General features: G+C 45.3%; 1 pseudogene; it reads right to left on the bottom strand.

The window, feature by feature from the left end:
- Positions 1-2333: 2333 nt before the first annotated feature.
- LOC144801123 (small nucleolar RNA SNORA17) lies at positions 2334-2421 on the bottom strand (annotated as a pseudogene).
- Positions 2422-10768: the final 8347 nt, after the last annotated feature.

Genomic DNA, 10768 nt, shown 5'->3' with positions numbered 1-10768 from the left:
AAGTGCAGGAAGTGGTAGAATGGGTGACATCCAGTAATTATTGTGTGCCAGTGGTTGCTGGTGGTGGCCACCAGCATTCATTTTTGGAGACTGGGAGATATTTTTCTCCATTACAATTTGAACTGGAGCATGAGCAATAAAGGGATAAAAGGAGGAAAGATATGAAAACAGGGTTAAATAGAGAACGCAGAGATTGAAAAGCACCTGAAAGAGGGAACTAGAGAGACAGAAAGGGTAGGGTGATGAATTAAAAAGGTCCGAGGTGCAGTCTTGACTTGGCAGCCTTGGTATATGGCAACCCTGGCACTGGGCAGCACCGAAGGTGGGCTTCTAAGAAAATGTTTTAGCCCCTGCACTTATTTTTTTTTTTTATAAATTGCGCACACATACTAGTGAGAGACAAGAAAGTCTCACTGCAACAAACTCCCTCTGTTCATCCATGTGTGCCCAAATCTATTTGTATTCAGGAAACACTTTAAAAGCTGGCTGTTTTAATGCTGCCTCTATGTTATCTACCTGCTGATCACGCACTGAGATGTACCCACGGGGATTAGTTAAGTGCTATATCAAGATTCAAATAACATAACATAACATGGAATGAACAAACTGCTGAGTTATGAGCCAGTGGCGTAGCAAGAGTGCCTTGGGACCTAATGCAAACATTAAAAAAACTCTTTATCCTATCCCACTTTTCAGGTTGTAATTTATAATTAGGATTCAGAGGGTCTGCAACTGCACCTGCTGAACCACTGATATCTATGTTGCAGAGAAGAGCAGAATAGTGGCAAGAGAATGAAGTGAGACCCACAGTTGATAATGTGAGAGAGGCAAAAGTTCAACTCTAAAACCAAAATTTAAAGCTGATATAGAAAAGCTATTAGCACATGCCCTTGGCCATTTTGCTGAATTATGGTCTGCCTTGCATGGAGTGCAGCAACAAATCACATTCTCCATTAAACACTAACATACATGCCTTATTACGGCCTTCCACTTCACCTCTTACCACTTGCCTACGCACTTCATCCCCCTCCTCTACTCATCACTTCAGGCAGATATTCTTTGCTGTTACTGTCCAGCGTCAGCCAGGGGATGCCGTCAATTCCGATGACTGAGTGAGCCTGCCCGCTTCTGCCAAACAACATGGTCAGCTTTAGGTATGGTGAGTAGCATTGGGTGGCTACACATGAGGTGCAGAGGTGGGCAAATTAGGGTCAGGCGTCAGTGCTTAATTTTAGCCGGTGGTTTCCGATGTACGACACCAGCACTTAATTGCTAACTCCAGGTCTCATAGCAATCTGGCACATGGTGGCGCTGCTTGTGTTTTTTAGAGATGAGCACAACAACAGTTGTTTATTAATTCAATATACAATAAAATGACTAATATCAGCCACTCAAACCATTCTTATAGCTTTTGGCACCTGAAATAGTCTGAAGTGCCACAATTGAAGGGATGTAGTGTTCGCAGGTATGTTTATACTGCCACCGGCAGCGCTGGCTGGGGCACTGGGCGGTGCAAGCTGCTAGGGACTCCTGACGACAGCCTTTGAACTTATTATTTTTTTTACAATTTAAGCATTGGGTCCGGTGCAGCTTGTACGTGCGATACCAGCCAGTATGTTTTTAGGACAAGCTTCAGCACACATGCACTGTCTGCAAGAACGGTTGTACTTTCTATACTATATTGAGTGCAATTTCAGTGCAATCCCATCTGCTGTTTTCCATAGGGTCACTCTTGCGTCGGTCCTGTTTGCTGGTTCCTCATTGGTTGGTGCTCCTGAGACATCACTTTCATTTTTTGCTCGCGGAGCACCAGCCAACTACAGTTTCACTATGCTGTAGGTGTGTATTTTGTCCTTTGGGGACTAGTTTGTTTATTTTTGGCACATCACAATGCTGCGCTTAACCCCCTCGATGCTCATGACGGAATGGTTCTATCATGAGCATCTGTGCCCCTGTGCTCATGACGGAACCATTCTGTCATGAGGACAGAGGCAGGAAATCCTTCTCTCCCCCAAAGCCTCGGGAGCTGGGGAAGAGCTTCCCCAGCTTCCAAAGCCCCCTCCCTGGTTTCTGTGCAATGACGATCAGCGTGCACGTTGCGCCGTCGTCATTGCACAGAAACCGAAACTGAAATGAGCCCTTAGGCTCATTTCAGTTTCACTTTTCCCAGGCACATAGAAAGGCCGGAGAGGTATCATTGGAAAGGGGAGAATCTCCCCTTTCCAATGGCACCCATCAGTGGATCCCGAGGAGGGCGATCCCCAAGCAGGGATCCACCCACTAGGTACCAGGGAGGGGGGAGCGGCCCCTTGGGCAAGGGCCTTTGCACCAACAGATTAAAAAAGGCAAATTTATTCTTTCTGCCCCCCTTGGGGGCAGATGGGGCAGTATCCCCCAATCTGCCCCCCCGGGGGGGGCAGAAAGCCTACTAGATAACAGGGATGTTTCTTTCATAATATTTAGGGGTTTGGACTTCCCAATATGGGCATGCCAATGCCCCCACCCGCCTGGCCACAAATTCACAGCCTTTCTGCCCCCCCCCCCTGGGGGCAGTTGGGGGCAATGGCTCCCAATCTGCCCCGAGCGGGGCAAAAAGCCCACTATACATCATGGATTTTTAAAAAATTGATAATTTGTGTTGGGGGGCTGCCCAGTATGGGCATGCCCATGACCCCACCCCCTGCAAAAATTACAGCCTTTCTGCCCCTTCTGTGGGGCAGATAGGGGCATTAGCCCTAAATCTGCCCTCACTGGGGGCAAAAAGCCCAGTAGATGCCAGGGATTTTTTGGGCAAATTTTAATTAGGGTTTGATCATTTGCATGCCCATTATGGGCAGCCCCCACCATAATTAAAATTTGCCCAAAAAACTCACTGGCGTCTAGTGGACTGTCTGCCCCCCTGGGGGGCAGATGGGGACATTGGCCCCCATCTGCCCCGCCGGGGGAGCAAAAATCCCACAAGACACCATGGATTTTTTGGGAGCAAATTTGAATTAGGGTGGGAGCTACAAATTATTGCACACTGGCTATATGCGAGATATCAGGTCAGCAAAACTGACATTTGTGGCGAAGCAGATAACTAAAGCGGAAAATTCTGCTAAAGAGCTGTATCAAATCCTAAATGAATTTACCATCTCTCGCAATCCGCTATCAGCACCCAGCTCCCAAGAGTGGACTGATGCCCTCTCAGCATTCTTTAAAGATAAAATAACCGCAATACACACCTCATTTCCTCCGCTCCAAGCTATAATGCAGTCTGATGTTAGGGCAATCCCGCCATGTGATCACTCTCATATCTTGAGCGAATTTGTAAAATTTAACAGTGAAATGGCCATGTCAGTTGGGCTGGAAATAAAGTCTGGGGCCCCCACTGACCATATATCACCTAAACTATTTGCCATACTTGCCCCGGTCTTGGTGGAATGTCTGACTGATCTCCTTTACAAATCTCTTGTGGAAGCAGACTTCCCCACAGCTTGGAAAGCAGCCAGAATCAGACCAATACTAAAGAAACCTCTGGCCGACCCTAATATTCTCTTAAACTATGGACCTATTTCATTACTCCCATATTTCGGGAAAATACTTGAATCATTTGTTAACAAACAGCTTGTGAGCCATCTGGAAAAACAAGAACTTTTAGACCCGTCTCAATCAGGTTTTTGGCCATCACACAGTACGGAGACAGCATTGGTCGAGGTTGTTGATAATATTAGATTAACACTGGTCAAACATCAATCTTCTATCCTTTTCCTACTCGATCTGTCCGCTGCATTTGACACCATCTCCCATCGCAATTTAATCCACTGGCTTTGGGAGATTGATGTCAGAAGCAGCGCCCTGAAATGGCTCACCAGCTATCTATCTGATCGTACTATTGCAGTCCAAATTGGGAAAAATATAGCAGGTAAAAGACCTGTTAAGATGGGTGTCCCTCAGGGCTCCATCTTAAGCCCTACACTTTTTAATGTCTATATGACACCCCTGGCCACAGTGATCAGAACCTTTGGATTTGATGTCTTGTCTTATGCAGACGACACACAGATCTTGGTCGCTCTGGATTCAGATCCCAATGAGACAAGACAGCGCTTCAAAAACTGTATGATTGAGGTTGATAAATGAATGAATACTAACCATTTACAGCTGACTGGCAGCAAATCGGAAATAATGCTCTTTGGTAAGGCATCAGAAAACTGGGCACATGACTGGTGGCCAGTAACTAATCTGGGCAATTGTCCTATGCCCAAAGAATCAGTGCGGAACTTGGGTTTTTATTTGGACAATAAACTATGTATGTGAAACCAAATAAATCATATTGTAGGGACTTGCTTCAGAATCATGTGTAGCCTCAGAAAGGTTTTTAAGTGGATTCCAGCTGAGGCCCGGAAACCCTTAGTCCAGGGTCTTATCATGAATAGAATAGACTATGGGAACGCCCTTTTATTAGCCATCAATGAGCACCATCTGAAAAGACTCCAGGTTCTCCAAAATACTGCAGCTCGGCTGGTGCTCAACCTTCCACACAGATCCCCATCGGCCCCCTGCCTAAAGAGCCTTCATTGGCTCCAGGTAAAAAAACAAATTCTGTTTAAAACACTATGCTTAATTCATAAACAGATGTACCGAAACGGCCCAAAATATTGGTCTCGTAAGTTAACATGGTACCAGCCCCAAAGAGAACTGCGATCTAGTTCAGAGTCTCTGCTAACTCCTCTCAGGATACGCACCTCCAGAAATGGAGGTCGTACATTCTCATTTTTTGCCCCCTCCTCATGGAACAAAATGCCTCATGGCCTCCGCATTGTCCAGGAACACAGCTGTTTTCGTAAAAAGCTGAAGACATGGCGTTTTGCAAATTAAGATCTATCTTTCCCCTGTCACAGCCGTCGGCATGCGCTATGAGACTCTTTGGACGTGATATGTGCGTGATACAAATATCTCTGACTTGACTTGACTTGACTTGAGCTCCCAAAACGCGCATACCCGTGCACCCACCCCCACCCCCACAAAAATTACAGCCTTCCTCCCCCCCCTGGGGGGAATATGGGGCAGTAGCCCCCAATCTGACCCCCCGGGGCAAAAAGCCCACTAGTCACCAGGGATTTTTTTGGGCACATTTTAATTAGGGTAGAGGGCATTGGCATGGCCATTTTGGGCAGCACCCACCCTAATAAAAATGTGCCAAAACAACTCCCTGGCATCTAGTAGAATTGCTGCCCCCCTGGGGGACAGATGGGGGCATTAGCCCCCAATCTGCCCCACCAGGGGAGGGGGCAAAAAGCCCACTAGATGCCAGCGATTATTTTGGGCAAATTTGAATTTTGGGTGAGGGCTCCCAAAACAGGCATGCCCTTGTACCCAACCCCCTCCCCACCCCCACCCCTGCAAACATTACAGCCTTCCTGCCCCTCCAGTAGCCCCCAATCTGCCCCAGGGGCAAAAAGCCCACTAGATGCCAGGGATTTTTTGGGCAAATATTAATTAGGGTGGGGGCATTGGCATGTCCGTTTTGGGCAGCCCCCACCCTAATTAAACAACTCCCTGGCATCTAGTGGACTTTCTGTCCCCCTGGAGGCAGATGAGGCACGTTTTAATTAGTGTGGGGGCTGCCCAAAATGGGCATGTCAATGCCCCCACCCCCACCTGCAACAGTTACAGACTTTCTGCCCCCCCTGGGGGGAAGATGGGGGCAGCAGCCCGAAATCTGCACCCTGGGGGGCAAAAAGCCCACTAGATGTCTACGATAATGCTGACTTTTTTTATGCATGGGGGCTATCCAGAATGGGCATAACAATGCCACCACTCCCCCCAAAAATAGCCACAACGTTTCTGCCCCCCTTGGGGGCAAATCGGGGTAACCCCCCTCTTTATGTACCTCTGTTGCCTCTTTATGCACCTCTCTTGCCTCTGTCTGTACTTCTCTTGCTTATTTACGCAGCTCACACTTCTTTCTGCACCTCTCTTGCCTCTTTCTGCACCCTCTTGCCTCTTTCTGCATCTCAATCTATTCTTTCTGCACCTCTCTTGCCTCTTTCTGCACCTCTCTTCCCTCATTCTGCAGCTCACTCTCTTATATCTGTAGCTCTCTTGCCTCTTTTGTACCCTTCTTGCCTCTTTCTGCACCTCTTGTGCCTCTCTCTGCACATATCTTGCCTATTTCTGTACCACTCTTGCCTCTTTCTATACATCTCTTGCAACTTTATGCACCTCTCTTGCCTCTTTCTGCACCTCCCGTGCCTCTTTCTGCACCTCTCTTCTCGCTACACCTCTCTTGCCTCTTTTTGCACCTCTGTTGCGTCTTTATGTACCCCTCTCGCCTCTGTCTGCACTACTCTTGCTTCTTTCTGCAGCTTACTCTCTTCTTTCTGCACCTCTCCTGCCTATTTCTGAATCTCTCTTGCCCCTTTCTGCAGCTCAATCTCTTTCAAATCCGGCATCTTCCCCGACGACCGGAAGCAGATGGAGGTCAAACTTCTCCTCAAGAGCCAACGGCAGACCCAACAGACCTGAAAAACTACCGGCCCATCTCTCTCCTCCCCTTCGCTGCCAAAGTCACCGAGAGACTCGTAAACACCCAGCTGACCGCCTTCATTGAAGAAAACTCCATCCTAGATGCCTCCCAGTCTGGGTTCCGCAGCAACCACAGCACTGAGGCGGCCCTACTCGCTGCCATTGACGACATCCGCATGCTACATGACCAGGGACACACTGCAGCCCTCATCCTACTTGACCTCTCCAGAGCCTTCGACACCATCTCACATCACACCCTCACAGCCAGACTACATGATGCAGGGATACAAGGAACCACCCTTTCCTGGATTGAATCCTTTCTCTTCAGCAGAACCCAAAGGATCAGACACCCTCCATTCCTCTCCAAACCAACTGAGATCAACTGCAGAGTTCCCCAAGGATCATCGCTCTGTCCCACGCTCTTAAACATCTATATGCCTCCCCTCGCCGCCATCATCAGACAACACAGGGTCAGCATTGTATCTTACGCCGACACCAAGCTCATCCTCTCCCTCTTGAAGAACCCCAAAGAGACCAGATTCTGTTTCCAAGAAGGCATGAGAGACGTATCCGCCTGTATGAAAAGCAGCTACCTGAAGCTCAACTCAGAGAAGACCGAGGACCTCATCCTCGGACCCTCCACCTCTGCCTGGGATGACAACTGGTGGCCCTGCGCTCTCGAGTATCCGTCCACCCCTACAGACCACACACGGAACCTCAGCATCATCCTTGACTCCTCCCTCACCATGACCCGCCAGATCAACTCCATCACCTCCACCAGCTTCAACTGCCTCTGGATCCTCTGCAAGACCGTCAAATGGATACCACCAGAATGTAGAAAAACCATCACCCACGCACTTATAAGCAGCAGATTGGACTATGGCAACGCCCTTTATGCCGGAATCAACAGAACCCTCCTACACAGGCTACAGACCATCCAGAATGCCGCAGTCAGACTTGTCCTTGTAACCCCACGGCACAAACACATGACCCAACACCTATTCAACCTCCACTGGCTCCCAGTCGAGAAGAGAGTGACCTTCAAACTGCTCAACCACACCTATAAATCCCTCCACAATATTGGACCCAAATACCTCAACGAGAGAGTCTCCTTCCACGTACCCAAGAGAGACTTTTGCTCCACAGACCTCGCCCTTACAGAGAACCCCCACATCCGCAGAACCAGAGCAGCAGGAAGAGCTTTCTCCTACGTCGCAGCGAGAGCCTGGGACGAGCTCCCAGTGAACATCAGATGCTCCCCCACCCTCCACACCTTCAGAAAGAGCCTCAAGACCTGGCTCTTTGACTGAACTGGAGCTCCCCTCAGCACCTTGAGACCCTCACAGGTGAGTAGCATGCTTTATAATCCCGCTGATTAATTGATTTGATTGATTTCTTCCTCTTTGTACACCTCTCTTACTTATTCTCCACTTTTCTTGCCTTTTTCTGTTTTTCTGCTGCTTCTTACTGCACTTCTCTTGCTTCTTTCTGCACCTTTCTTTCTCTTTCTGCACATGTCTCACCTATCCAGGAGAAATTCACTGAAAAAAGCACAGGTTTCAGGGATGTTAGTTTGAAATTAGCATTTAAAAAAACATAGAAATTCACTGGAAAAAATGTACAGGTTTCAGGAACGTTATAGATAGAAATTAACATTTAAAAAACCTTTGACATTCACTGAAAAAACCATAGGTTTTAGGGGCGTTATAGTTAGAAATGAGCATTTAAAAAAAACAACATAGAAATTCACTGAAAAAAACGTAGGTTTCAGGGACGTTATAGTTAGAAATGAGCATTTAAAAAACCTTTGAAATTCACTGAAAAAACATAGGTTTCAGGGAGGTTACAGTTAGAAATTACCATTTAACCGCTTCAGCGCTACCGCGTTTTCCCGCTGTGCGCTGAAGAAGTAGAAAATGGCTTGTTCATGACAAAGCCAGCTCGTCATGAGCGCACCATAGGTAAAGCCCATGACGAGCTGGCTTTGTCATTAGCGTGCAAGTGGTTAAAAAACATTTGAAATTCACTGAAAAAACCATAGTTTTCAGGGATGTTAGAGTTTGTTGGACATTTCACTAGTACAAAACCAGAGAAACTTGCACGTTATAGTTAGTTGAGCTAACTATAACTCGCGCCCCCTGCAATGTACTGCTGATGACGTCACATATTACATTATTCATGACATGGTCAGTGACATCACTGATGACATCTCAAATGACATCACTGAAGACATCATCCAGTGACAATGTGTTTCTGTAAAGTTGAAATACGTCCTGGCTTACTACTGTAAAGAGGAGGTAATTGGGGTAATATATATATATATATATATATATATATATATATATATATATATATATATATATATATATATATATATATATATATATATATGTGTTATTTTACTCACACAAAACCATTGAAATTCCATATATAGTTAGTTGCACTAACTATATATCGCGCACCCGCAATCCACTGCTGATGATGTCACATATTACATCATTCATGACATGGTCGGTGACATCACTGATGACATCACTGATGACATCTCAAATGACATCACTGATGACAACATCCAGTGTCTGTATGTTTCTGTAAACTTTAAATATGTCTTACATATTGAAGAATGAGTGGATGAATAAGTGTCTGGATGAAGGATTCAGTAGGTGCATGACTGACTGTATGAGTGAGTGATTAAATGTGTCTCACTGAGGGCATGGGTTAGTGACTAAACTGTCTTAATTTGTGCATCATTATTTGTATTGTTCTGTAAACTGCTGCATGTGTTGATCAGTAGCTATATGAGTAACTATATGGGTTATTGATTGGTTGCCCAATTATTTGTATGGGAGACTGAGTGTGGGTGTGGCTGGCTGGGAGGTGTGTGACTCTGTGCAGATCAATGTGTACTTGTATCAATGATTGTATAAGAGAGTAAGTATGTGTTAGTATATGTTTGAAAATGTTATGTGCTCTATGTTTAACTGTATAGATTAGAACATGGAAGTGTGATTGATTCTTTACAGGACTGACTAGGTGTGTAAGTAACTCCATGGGTGAGTGGCAGAGTGTGATTGTCTGTATAGGTGTATGAGTGCATATGATAGTGTTGTAAAGATGAGTCATTGTATGTATGAATGATTGTATGGGTGAATGAGTGAATGTGTGTGTAGAAGTAGGAATCAGTGAGTGCGTATGTAGTAACTAGTATTGGTGTGTCAATGGTTTCAAAAATTATACTCATATTTAACACTGGGTGTAACAGAGGTTATATTAAAGTGTGAGGAGATGCATTTTATTGTCACATGAATGATATCATAAGTGATGTGATCATTGATGTCAAATGAGATGTCATCAGTGATGTCATCAGTGATGTAATTTGAGATGTCATCAGTGATGTCACTGACCATGTCATGAATGATGTAATATGTGACATCATCAGCAGTGGATTGCGGGTGCGCGATATATAGTTAGTGCAACTAACTATATATGGAATTTTAATGGTTTTGTGTGAGTAAAATAAGGTTTTTTAAATGCTAAGCCCTAACTATATATGGTCTATAACCTATGGTTTTTTCAGTGAATTTTCAAGGTTTTTTAAATGCTAATTCCTAACTATATATGGTCTCTAACCTATGGTTTTTTCAGTGAATTTCAATGGTTTTTTAATAGCAAATATCATAAGCTGTCGAATGTCAAGTACGTGGTAAGTAAAAACATTTTCGTGTTTATGCACACTGATCTGCTTTGAATGCTGCCCCCCCTCCCCCTCATTTCTATTAGGAGTACTCTCTCTTTGCAGATAGTGAAGGGTAGTTAACGCAGGCCTTTGCCCCCGTTGTAATCCGTCGTGCCTGCTTCTCTCTCCATTTGATTGATTGTTATCCAAGCATTTACTGTTTTAGAATTGGTTCTCTTTGGTTCATTCTCTATTTACAAACAAGCACAGAGTCGCAATACTCTGTTTAGTCTTTGCAGATAGCGAAAAATCATGTAAAAAAACAAAAGGAATCGAGCAAAATCAGTAGGCCACTAATGGGATCTCTTTTTGACCTCGCTAAAATAGAAACATTAGGAACAACCCCTCATGACAAACACGAAACTATTGAGATGAACTGAACTCCACACCATGATGGCTGCAATACAGCTCGGCTCTGCCACCCACCCCGCCCAAAATAACGATAAACTCTATGCAAATATTACAAATATATACAACACACCAGCAAAGTAACAGGGTAAAACATTTTATTAAACAACTATTTAC

Source organism: Lissotriton helveticus, chromosome 12 (assembly GCF_964261635.1).
Source record: "Lissotriton helveticus chromosome 12, aLisHel1.1, whole genome shotgun sequence".
Lineage (NCBI taxonomy): Eukaryota > Metazoa > Chordata > Amphibia > Caudata > Salamandridae > Lissotriton > Lissotriton helveticus.
The sequence above is the reverse complement of the archived record's forward strand: the minus strand, read 5'-3'. Positions and strand labels throughout refer to the sequence as shown.